The sequence below is a fragment of the Anser anser genome, assembly GCF_964211835.1.
Source record: "Anser anser genome assembly, chromosome: 1".
NCBI lineage: Eukaryota > Metazoa > Chordata > Aves > Anseriformes > Anatidae > Anser > Anser anser.
In genome coordinates, this window is record NC_139720.1 from 93,983,690 (window position 1) to 93,995,198 (window position 11,509).

Consider the following 11,509-nt stretch of genomic DNA (forward strand, 5'->3'; position numbering starts at 1 on the left):
GCTATTGTTTATTACATAGCAATGCGAAGGATTGCAGAAAGAGTCATTTTCTGCTAATGCAGAACAAGAAACATTATTAGATTAAGGACAGAACATTACCCTTGAAGCTTTTCTCCCAGCTTTGTGCCGCTGCAGAACACGTACTTTATACGCTTCTCCCTGATGCCTCCTGCTGCAGATTTAAAGAACCAAAGCAAATTACTCCCATCACTCCACTACCACTGAGGGAAAGGCACCGAGAAGTAAATATGTTAATTTTGGTAACAAACCAGAAAAGTACATTGGTGTCACATTCCTTCCATCTGCAGAGAACAACAGGAAAGTTGGTTGCCACCATACATCTATAAGATCACAACAGGCAGCAATGTACTATGATAAAAGGGTGTTTACAAAAGAAAAAAAAAAAAGACAATTGATGTCAACTGAAGACGGACAAATGTAATGGCAATAGCTAAGGGATGAACAGACCAAAAAATGTATTTAAGAGAAAGCCCCAGAACTCCTTTTTCAGTGTTTCAGAGACGATGCACAAGGGGACAGAGGCACTAGAGCCTGTAAGTTTCTGCTTTCAGCCCTCTCTTACCCATCTCACATCAGCAGCAGCCCCTGGTGAAGAAGTTGAGTTACTGGCATTTGTCCACAGGTTCCTCTCCTGGTTGTGCTTCAGCATCACTACTAGTTGGCTGCTTGCACCAAGAACTGCAGGAGCACACAGAGCACGGACCACAGTGCACAAACATCACAAAAAACTCTGCTGAGGGCCTGATCTCCTCTGCCTCCTACAGTCACACCAAGAAAGCAAAAAGTTATGATATTTGAATTCTCTTGTTCCCTCACCTGAATACAGTGAGACAAAAACGAACAAAGTAGGAGAAGGGCAGAGAAGCCCAGCCAGGCCCACTTTTCAAGTAGACATCAGCAAGGTGATCTCTCTCAAACACTGCTAAACTATGCTCTCCTTTGGGAACTCTGTCCATAGCTTTGTGATGGGAGGAAACAGACCCATATGAAAGCACCAATGATTTCCCCCTCATTTAACCCGATCACTTGGCAATGCCTACATGCAAGGCTATGGAAATAATCTTTTCACGCCATGTTCGCACATGCTGTTACTGGCTTATTATTCAGAAGCCTCCTGGTCAGACAGCATTACAAATTGCACTGGTTGCCAACCACATGTGGAGTGCTTAGTGTCTGTGAAGAACAGATACAAGGTATAATAAAATGCTGCAGAAATAAGAATGACTTTTCAACCTTAACTAACCTTTTTCTGACGTCTGCCCACTTCATTTTATCAAACAATGAGGAAGTTCTGCAATGAAAACCTTCTCCAACCTCAGGGTTGTAATAATTGGTCCTCTGATTAAGAAAATGGATACCAGTTGAGCATCGTCAGGACACATACAAACATAAGCTGCCTTTCTTTCTTGGAGAAGCAAGTTAGTCTACCATAACTATCTTACTTCCTTTCTTACTCCTCTGTCTGACAGCCACCAGCCTGGCAAACACAGCAGCACCCTAGACTTCTGAAGCCAAAGAAACACTTTGTTCACCCAAGGCCTTTGTTCACTCAAGACCAAATACTACAAACACATGGTGTGTGAATCATGAAGCTCACCACATTATGATTAATGAGTGGCAATTTTCAAGTCAGCATTGCATACTCTTGGGCCCTCCAAAAGCATTAAGCAAATAAAAGCGAAGCCTAGCTCACAAGCTTTCTGTTTCTAACTTTTCAAGGTTTCCACATTTCAAAGAAAAGTACAGAAAGACATCAGAGCAAGCGCAAGAAAGCAAGCTCCTTCCAGCAGACACCAACAGACATATTCATGCCAGCAAGAGGATAAGGTACCATTCTTCACTCATCTTCCATGAAAAAGCAGCATCATGTGTAACACGGCTCAGCATCCATAGCCCAATGATCCCAGCTACTGGCAGGTTTTTGTTTGTGGTTTGTTTTTTTTGTTTGTTTTGTTTGGTTGGTTGGTTTTCTTTTAATAAGCTGAGTGTCTTCAGTCAGGCTGCTGAAAGCTAACAGACCCACTCTTTAGCTCCCAGCAAATTTAATACTCAAACCGCTGACCAAAACACACATACCTGCAAAAACATTACCTACTCCACAAACAGCCCTTGGAGGCTATAACCACTTTTAGCCCCTGCATCCCCTCCAAGCCTGTGCTGGAGCTGGACATCACAAGGGAAAAGAAATACCTTCTTCCTCTTACTGCCCCAAACTGAAGAACTGGGGAGTAGCACAGTGCAGCTGTGACTCAGCTCATCGCCTCTTCAGCCTGACACTGCTCCAGCAAACTCTGCTCAGGCCCCTGAGATGTTATGAAGGCTTCGGTAACATTTTATCCTGAGGTTGTGGCTTCTGTAGGCAGAACAGGAGGTTTTTTAGAGGGGCGAAGGATCCAAACCTAAACTTAGCCAATACTATAAGCACAGCCTACATCAGCAATGCATCTTATCACCTTTGGTGCTGACTGCTCTATCAAAGTATGAGTACATTGAAAGCACACAACAGTGCTCTTAGGAGACTGACAACATCTTTGGCCTGCCTTGTTCTTTAAGGTGAACTCAGTGAGTAAAGTCCACACTTCCAAGAGACCTTAACAGAATAAAGCTATTCCTGGACTTGAATGCAAAGAAAGGCCTTATGTTGTTTAAAAAGTAAAAACAAAGGACAAGTTACTTGCAGCTCCTAGATTAGCATCATGAAGAACATGAGAAGGTGAAAACTGAAAGGAACAGAGCCTCTGACAGATGGCAGCAAAATCCAACTGCTACAGATTGCTCACTGTAACATGCAAGAAAAGAGATGGGGCATTCTGAAGTAACAGACAGGAAAGGGAAAGGAGTTGCTGTGCACGCTATCAATATGCTGCAAACCCAAGATGAAATATGGGCACTGTCTACTCTACCATCTTCTGGATTTTTCTGATTATACCATATGTTGGAAATGCACATCTGCTCTCCGCACCAAATGGATAGTGCTACCTGAAAAGCAAATCTGAGGGATCCACATGGTAGAAACTGATTAACATGGAGCTCGGCACATGAATTTGTTAGTTCGGTGCCACATGCCTGACTCACACTGTCATATGGTGCAACATTCTTTCCCTCCATTGCTGCGAGCTTGGAAATTGAACATCCATTTAGTGCTAACAGCAACAGCATTTCCACCAAGAAACTCCTGAGACAAATGAACACTTTGCACTGAAATATTGGGCTTTTAGGAAAAGCACTTCTTCCATTTTACTGGGTTATTCATATCTCAGTCTCATTTGTATTTAAAAGGAAAGAAACCAGGAACAGGCAACAATCTTTCAAAAAAAACTCTTCTACCATTCCACAGCAAAAGGTAAATGCTTTAATCTGTAATGGGCTGCTGATCAATTTTTGACAAACTGATATTCTCATGACAGATTCACAGGGTACACATTTGACAATTTATAGCACCAAAAGACACATGCAAATATATACATAGAAATAAACACTTGGGTAGAACTTCTTGCCTAGGAAGCTTCCATACCAAATCCTTTTCAAGTATTATTTTGTCACAAATAGGATGCCTACATCCTTAATGTACAAGTGATGCAGAAGTGGCTATTTCAGCAGATGTCTATTGTAGTCTAGATTTCCCTGCCTAAAACACAGCTAATTTTAATTCAGGAAAGAGGAATTGTGCCAATCCCGTAAGAACTGTACAAGTTTTTTTGTTGTTTTTGTTTGTTTTGCATTTTTTCCTGACATAATTCCATAAGCTCGGAGTCTCAGGAAACTACCTAAAAAAACTAGACAAAAACAAATAATCGTCTCCCACTCCAAAAAAAAAAAAAAAAAAAAGCACTCAGCATAAGAATATTTCTACAGAAGTATCATTCCTTCCCTGAAATTTCCAGAAAATACTAATTTGCTTAAACTTACAGTTTAATAAAATTAGCTACAATTATCCTATTAATTTCAGGTCTAGTAATTCCAGGCAGGAAATACTGAAGCGTGTTTTTTTTTTCTAACCATCTGTAGTTGTTTCTAACATACATCTAGATAAATAGAAGCACTCTTCACAGTCCTGAATGCTGCATGCAACATTTAATTCTAGGAAGCTCTCTGGACAGAATTAACAGGCCAAACAGCCTCTCTTTCTGCTCTAACCACCATCTGATAAAAAGGCTGGGCTAAAAATAATCCCTCATAATGGAAAGCTACCTTGAAGTCTAGAGATGAACACTAAAAAAAAGAAACGGAAAAAGATGTGTAAAAACTACCAGTTTCGTAGACAACCATGGAAAAGTACCTCTTGGTAGTCTGATTCACACTTTGTAGACTATAACGCAGATGGCTTTCAAGGTATAGCACAAAAATATTGGCTTGACATTTAAAGAGCCAATAAAACAAGTTTTGCTATGCAAAAGCTCTCTTGAAAATCAACTAGCTAGAAACAGAACAGGGCAGAGGGAGAGAAAAGAGTCAGCGGGAGTTGCCAAAGTTCTAAATGTATAGTCACAGCACCACCATATTAATCTAGTTTTACACAGATCTAATTCCATTGCTGTACTATAACAGACCCGAAAAAAAATGCTAAGACTCGGACTTGAAAATCACGCAATTTTCAAAAGCATTTCTTTCTAGGATGTTATGCCTATATGAAGATGAATCACAGAATGGCCGAGGTTGGAAAGGACCTCTGAAAATCATCTAATCACAGGACCACAGAATTGAGGTCCCTTCCAACCCCTACAATTCTGTGATTCTGTGATCCAGTCCAACCCCATGCCGAGCAGGACCACCGAGAGCACGTTGCGCAGGATGGCACCCAGGCAGGTTTTGAATATCTCCAGAGAAGGTGACTCCAAAACCTCTCTGGGCAACCTGCTCCAGTGCTCTGTCACCCCACAGTGAAGTGCCCCCTCATATTTAGCCAGAACCTCCTGTGGCTCAGTTTGTGCACGGTGCCTCTTGTCCTGTTGTTGGGCACAACTGAAAAGAGACTGGCTCCATACTCTCAATACCTCCCCTCAGATATTCATATAAATTAGAATCCTAGAATCATTAAGGTTGGAAACAACCTCCAAGATCATCTGGTCCAACTATCCCCATACTACCAATGTCACCCACTAAACCACATCCCTAAGCACCATGTCCAATCTCTCCTTAAATACCCCCAGGGATGGTGACTCCACCACCTCCTTGGGCAACCTGTTCCAATGCCTAGCCACTCTTTCTGAGAAGAAATGTCTCCTAACTTCCAAGCTAAACCTCCTCTGGCACAACTTGAGGCCATTCCCTCTAGTCCTGTCACTGGTTATCTGCGAGAAGAGGCCGACCCCCAGCTCCCCACACCTTTCAGGTAGCTGTAGAGGGCAATGAGATCTCCCCTGAGCCTCCTCTTCTCCAGACTAAAACACCCCCAGCTCCCTCAACCGCTCCTCACAGGACTTGTGCTCCAGGCCCTTCACCAGCTTCGTAGCCCTTCTCTGGACATGCTCCAGGGCCTCGATGTAGTGAGGGGCCCAAAGCTGAACACAGCACTCGAGGTGCAGCCTCACCAGAGCCGAGAACAAGCGGACTATCACCTCCCTGGTCCTGCTGGGTACACTATTCCTGATACAAGCCAGGATGCCGTTGGCCTTCTTGGCCACCGGGGCACACTGCCAGCTCATGTTCAGGCAAGCATGAAGTACAAAGACTAGTAACAATATTTTTTTTTTAATCTACAGGCTTTTTTATATTATATGATGACCTCACTATTTTGTCTTGCTACCACGCATGTTTCTGAGTATCAGCTCCAGTAAGATATATCAGTATCTTTGTCATTTAAGTGTAATACTTCTTTTTTAAAAATTGAATTAAAACTTCTCATCCAAATACCAATGACAGAATATGTGTGAGTGTGTATAGATTCATAAATGTTACCAATTGCAAAAAGTTTTACGCAACCCTAAAATACATGATTTTCTTCTAGAGTTACAGATTATCCTAAGGGACAACATGAGCCAGTCCAATTACTTCTTATGAGTAAATGGTCTGCTGATTTCAAACCTATTTCCTCTTTATGACTCATTCACAAACCAAACCCATTCCTTGCCGATATGTATTCGCTGTCTACAAATTATTCAGTGAATAATTTATATGAAGGAAATTGACCCTAAGGGTTTGTCCGCAAGCTTGTTTGCTTTTACTGATCCCTACCTATTATCCAATGTGTTTGAGCAGGCTCCTAAGGCACACAACATTATTTCTACTCCCTATGTGAATGAGTGAAAGTAAGCTGCTATTTCAATAGAGGAAAAACAAATCATGAGCCAGGAATAGGCAATTTTTTTTCCTAGTGAAATGTGATCTTTGCCTAGCTGTTTAGAAGCTGACAGTATTCCCCCAGAAAGCACATCAAGGAGTGTGACCAAACTCACTAACCACAGAAGCAGGGCTAGCAGGGCTCTTCATCAAAGGCAAATCCCATCTCAGACGCACACAGCAGGAACAAGACCAAATCACAACAGCAGTGTGAGAAGCCTCCTAATTTCAAACCTGGCTGAAGCACCAAGAAAGGGGGGTAGAAATTGTGAGGTTCTCAAAATGGCTTCCCTCATTTCAGAACCCCAGCACCACCTTCCAGGCTACACACCTCTCTACTGCAGACAGCAAGACCATACACTTTGCACGCATTTGTTAAGCAGTTCCCTGGCATCAGGGCAACCCCACCTCTTTTTTTTTTCTTTTTTTTTTTTCTGTTGGTGTGGTGTTTTGTTTTTTTTTTTTGCTGTGTTACCCACTGCTGTGCAAACAGTGAACCAGCAGAACCCCTCCCAAATACGCACATCACGTTCTCCAAAAAAGCATAGCTGTTTTTGAAGGCATTGCATTCACAGAACTTGAATATTCCTGAAGTTCACTAGTTTAAGATTGTTCCATCTTTACCTCAGCTTGGTTAGAGAAATAGGAGAACCTATAGGCCTTGGGAGAGAAGCAGAGAGCACAATGCTTAAAACCAGGGTTTAACTGAAATTCAGGTACTTGTTCAGGAAGACACTGCGCTGATCAATTTAGCAGACACACTGAAGGCCTGACTCTGCCTTATTGTGAGCACTGAAGCCCAAGCCCACAGAGCAGCCAGCACTTGGTTATTCTGATGCAATAGCAGCAACTCCCACAGCATGCTGCATTAAGACTAAGACACCCAGCATGTGGCAGGACTATACCCACAGGTTAAAAAAAAAAAAAAAAAACAAACACTTGGGGAATGCCATTGCCCTTAAAAGATCTCACAGCCTTCCTTAGCTTTTGGTCCAAACCAAGACTGCATTACACAAGATTATTTTTTTTTAAATAAAAAGCAATCATCTTATGACTTAAATGCTATACACAGGCACCACCAGTGAAATAGCTGCATATCTGTTGGTAGCTTTTTTTCTCCTTTCCTTCATGTGTGTATATAATAGAAATTTTTACACTGGAATTATGTAATGATAGCAATATTGACTCCTTTTTCAGTCTACAGAAGATTAACAGTCCCTTGAGGGTTATATTGACCCTGGCTTCACTCTCACCAATATTTACCTCTCAGGTCAATGAATCTTGATGCTGAATACAACAGAAGTCAATACCTGCTTATTATTGTTAGAATAAGAATTATTGAGAAGGTTTATGAACACAAGGTTGGTGCCTGCCAACACTACAGCAGTTAAGGCATCTGTCAATGTTTCCATTATGTCTGTCTTTTTTTCCAGGGCTTCATAACTCACTAGAAAAACCTGTCTCAAGTAACAACAAAAAATGCTGTCTGAAGACTCAATAATCAAGCCTGTTCTTATAAAATATTTCTGACAAGCATATTTTAAGGTTTCAGACAGACATATGCCAATATTCAAAAGTTTTATAAATTCAAGGGCATAAACCTGGACTTCACATCAGAGTAACAGATTTGGGGGGGGGGGTGTTCTGTTTTTAAATATTTAGTGCAAGTTTTAGAACTTCATTCAAGTTTCCTTGCATTTCTTTGTCAAGAGCTGATCCCTCCAAGGTATGCAGTATGTTTGGTCCTCTGTTCTCTTTTTCTTTTTTTTTTCATGAATGATAGGCTAGAAAATGAGCTCCAGAGCTCAGCTGTTCACGGGTTTCCAGTTAGAGACATAGTAGAAGACTAGCAAGGTAAAAGCTCTACAAAAAGGACACCAGCAGCCACAAAATCCATCCATAAATCCAAATCCTGAGGTAGGAAGAAACAACAGTAAAGTTTTAAGAGTATATTGTGGAAGAAAGCATCAGGGAAGGAGTATAGTACTTCAACCTTGAAAATAAAGGTGTGGGAAACATGCAGCTTTGACACAATCTGTGGCAAACACAACACATTCTCAGTTACACAGATCGGGGCTGCCCATCCTTACTGCTCATGTTAGCAAGACCTGTCTTCACACAGATAAGGAACACTAACACAAATTTATACTTGTTCAATTTTATTCCACTAGTAAATCCCAGAAATGTCTCAAAGCTATTAATAACAGCTAAATTTATATTAGAAATCCTGCTTCCATGCATTGGTTGAACGCAAATTCAGGCAAACATCAAGATTCAAGACCCTCCCACCTTATCCATCCCGTAGATTTATTCATCTCCACTTCATCCAGTAACACCTTCCTCTTCACCCACTATTTCTGTTAGTAGCTCTCAGTCAGGTGACTGAGAAACTGCTTCACAGCTGAGCCTTCATAAACATTAGGATGTACAAGGCATTGAAGCTTTGGGCAAAAACCACCAGCATAAATTTAAGAGGAACACCTTAAGCATCTTCCAATTGTCTACTTTCTAACTGCCTTAAAAAGCAGATAACTACTGGGTTTGGCTGGGATGGAGTTAACTTTCCCTGCTGCAGCCCATACAGTGCTGTGCTCTGCACTTGTAGCTAGAACAGCGCTGGTATCACACCAGCGTTGTGTCTGCTGCTGAGCAGTGCTGCACAGCATCAGGACTCCCTCCAAGCCCCCAAGAGCCAGCAGGCTGGGGGTGGACAAGAGGTGGGGAGGGAACATCACCAGGGCAGCTGACCTAAACCAACCAAAGGTATATTCCACACCATATGATGTCGCACACAGCAATAAAAGGTGGAAAAAGGAAGGAGAGGATGGACAGGGCTCTCATTGTGAAAACACCTGTCCTCCCAAACATCGGCTATGTGCATTGAGGCCCTGCTTCAAGGACATGGTCAAGCACGGCTCGTTGGTGGGAAGCAGAGTAACTTATTTCCTCTGCACTTCAACATGGCCTTTACTTGTGTGGCTTTTTTTTTTCTCCCTTTAGTTAAACTATTTAATTTATAATAATTTTCCTTTAATTATTTTTCCTTTAATTAAATTATCCTTATCTTAACCCATGAGTCGTTTCTTTCTTCTTCCCCTCCTCTTCTGAGGAGGGGAAGTGAGAGAGCAGTTGTGGTGGAGTCCAGCTGCCTAGCAAGGTAAAACCACAACAGTAATATACACAGGGTTAGGTCTACACGATTTTATGATTTTCTGATCAGTAAAGCATGCTGTCGTGAACACGCATTTTCCACCAAGTCCAACATCCTTCTGGAGTTACAATGCTTCTCTAAGGACTGACGTCTGCCTTTCTGTTTAATAACCTGCCTACTCTTCAATCTTCTGCTGTAGACAGAAGGGGGTGTTTCTGTTTGTTATAGTTAGGCGTAAAAACTCAGAATAGATTTTTCTAGTCAGTTAACCATATTCTTGAGGGAAAACATAAGGTACTATAATTATTAAAGAGCACTCTCAGTAATACTCACATCTTTATCACGTCAACCCTTTGCCAAAAAAATAAGATTTATAGCAAAAGCCACTTACATTTCTTCTTTGCAGAACAAAGCCATCTGCCTCAAATATACTATCAGCCCCTACTAGATGAATTCACACATACTTTAAAGCCCCAGAGTAACCATTAGAATGGAAATTGGACACTGCTTGTCATTTGCAAAGCTTTCTTAACTGGAGAAGCTTCCCATTTGTTCAATTAAATGTTTGTATGTGCAATACACTTCATGAAATTTATCCCAAAACAGTGAGGACTGAAATAATGCTGGAGGCAGACGGCACAGCTGTTCCGCTTAGAGAGCTATCCTCAGCAATATATGAAATGATGGACAGGACTAAGAAGCAAGAGCAAAAGTACAGTCCTACGAAGAACATCATCCATGGATATTAGCAATGAGCAAAACATTTCAACTCCAGTTTTCTCTCCCCTGTTGTGCATAGCTGCCCAACTCATTTGGGTTTGTCCAGTTAGAACATACTGATTTAATTCAGGAAGCCATGTAAGGTTTACCTTAAGAGAATCCATCCCCCTGCTTTAAAAGCTAAGGGAGTCTGAAAACCTGTCTGTCACGTTGCAACAAGGCGGCAGGTATCTGTAAGGGCTGATGAGGCAGGATGCATTCAAAAGAGACAGACACCATTAGGAACAGAGCAAGTTCAAGCTGCCACTTATTTGCATGCCTCACGCAGAACAGAAATCATTGCACTGTGTTCCAGATGCTGCAAACCTCAAGATGCACATCTAGGGCTCATAATTAAGACTGGCAGACCTTTTCATAGAGGAAGAGGGAAAACAGCCAAAGCTATCCTAGCCAGTCTGCATCCACTGAGATTTCTGGGGTGCTGGCCTGTTCTACCATCTCAGTATCAGGAAGGTCACCTTTTCAAAAAAGGGTGTGCGAGGATATTCCCCTGCAGATTGACAGTTTGAAAGGACTTAATGAGAGCATACCTTTCTGTACAGCACTGAGACTAAGGCTGCAGATTCAATAAACTGAATGAGCAAAGTAATCAAACTTATTTAAAAACAATTTCCAGCCCTCATAAAAAATAATAATTAAAAAAAAAAAAAACAAAACAGAATAAATGGAAACAGATTTAACAAACAAAAATAGGATGGTAGGAAAGGTTTCCATCCAGGAAAGCAAGGAATGAGGATTACACCATACATTCACACATATGCACAAAGCTCTTAAAAGGTTTTACTTGGGCACCTAACAAACTGTTTAGGACAATAGGGTAGATTCCCAGCCCCACATCAATAGCATTGATACCTCAGGACTGTAGTCACCTCTTGTGTAGATTTAACAAAAGATCAACAGCCAAAAATACAAAAGTTAGTAGCCCAAAATCATTTTAAAGAAGTAGAGAGGCCACAAGACAGGTCTCACCTTCTTCCTTTCCTCCGCCTGCACCCAGACATTTCTTTGTCCTTCGATCCTACAGCCTATGCACAGAGACCTTTACAGCTGGATCTCTGCTGGGAACTCACTCTGTGGCAGTTCAAAACTAAGAGGTGGAAAAGTGTTTTGCACAAACTCTCAGCGAGGTGAAGAAAGTTCTTTGTGGTGCCATGTGACAAACCGCAAGGGGAGAGAATGCTGAAAAGCTGAAAACTAGACCCCAGTTCACCAGAACATCCATAAATATCTGCCATGTTTAAAAAGGTTCAGATGGAGACTATTATGCCTAATGCCTTA

The 11,509-nt window shown here is 41.6% G+C and overlaps 1 protein-coding gene across 1 annotated transcript in view; it reads right to left on the reverse strand.

Annotated features, from left to right (window-relative positions):
* The window catches only part of ZPLD1 (zona pellucida like domain containing 1), a 108,820-nt gene extending 98,506 nt beyond the window's left edge, over positions 1-10,314 (reverse strand). The window contains exon 1 of the mRNA XM_083819396.1: positions 100-10,314. The gene's annotated coding sequence lies outside the window, so the exon portion shown is untranslated. The remainder of the gene's footprint in view (positions 1-99) is intronic.
* Between the last annotated feature and the right edge of the window lie 1,195 nt (positions 10,315-11,509).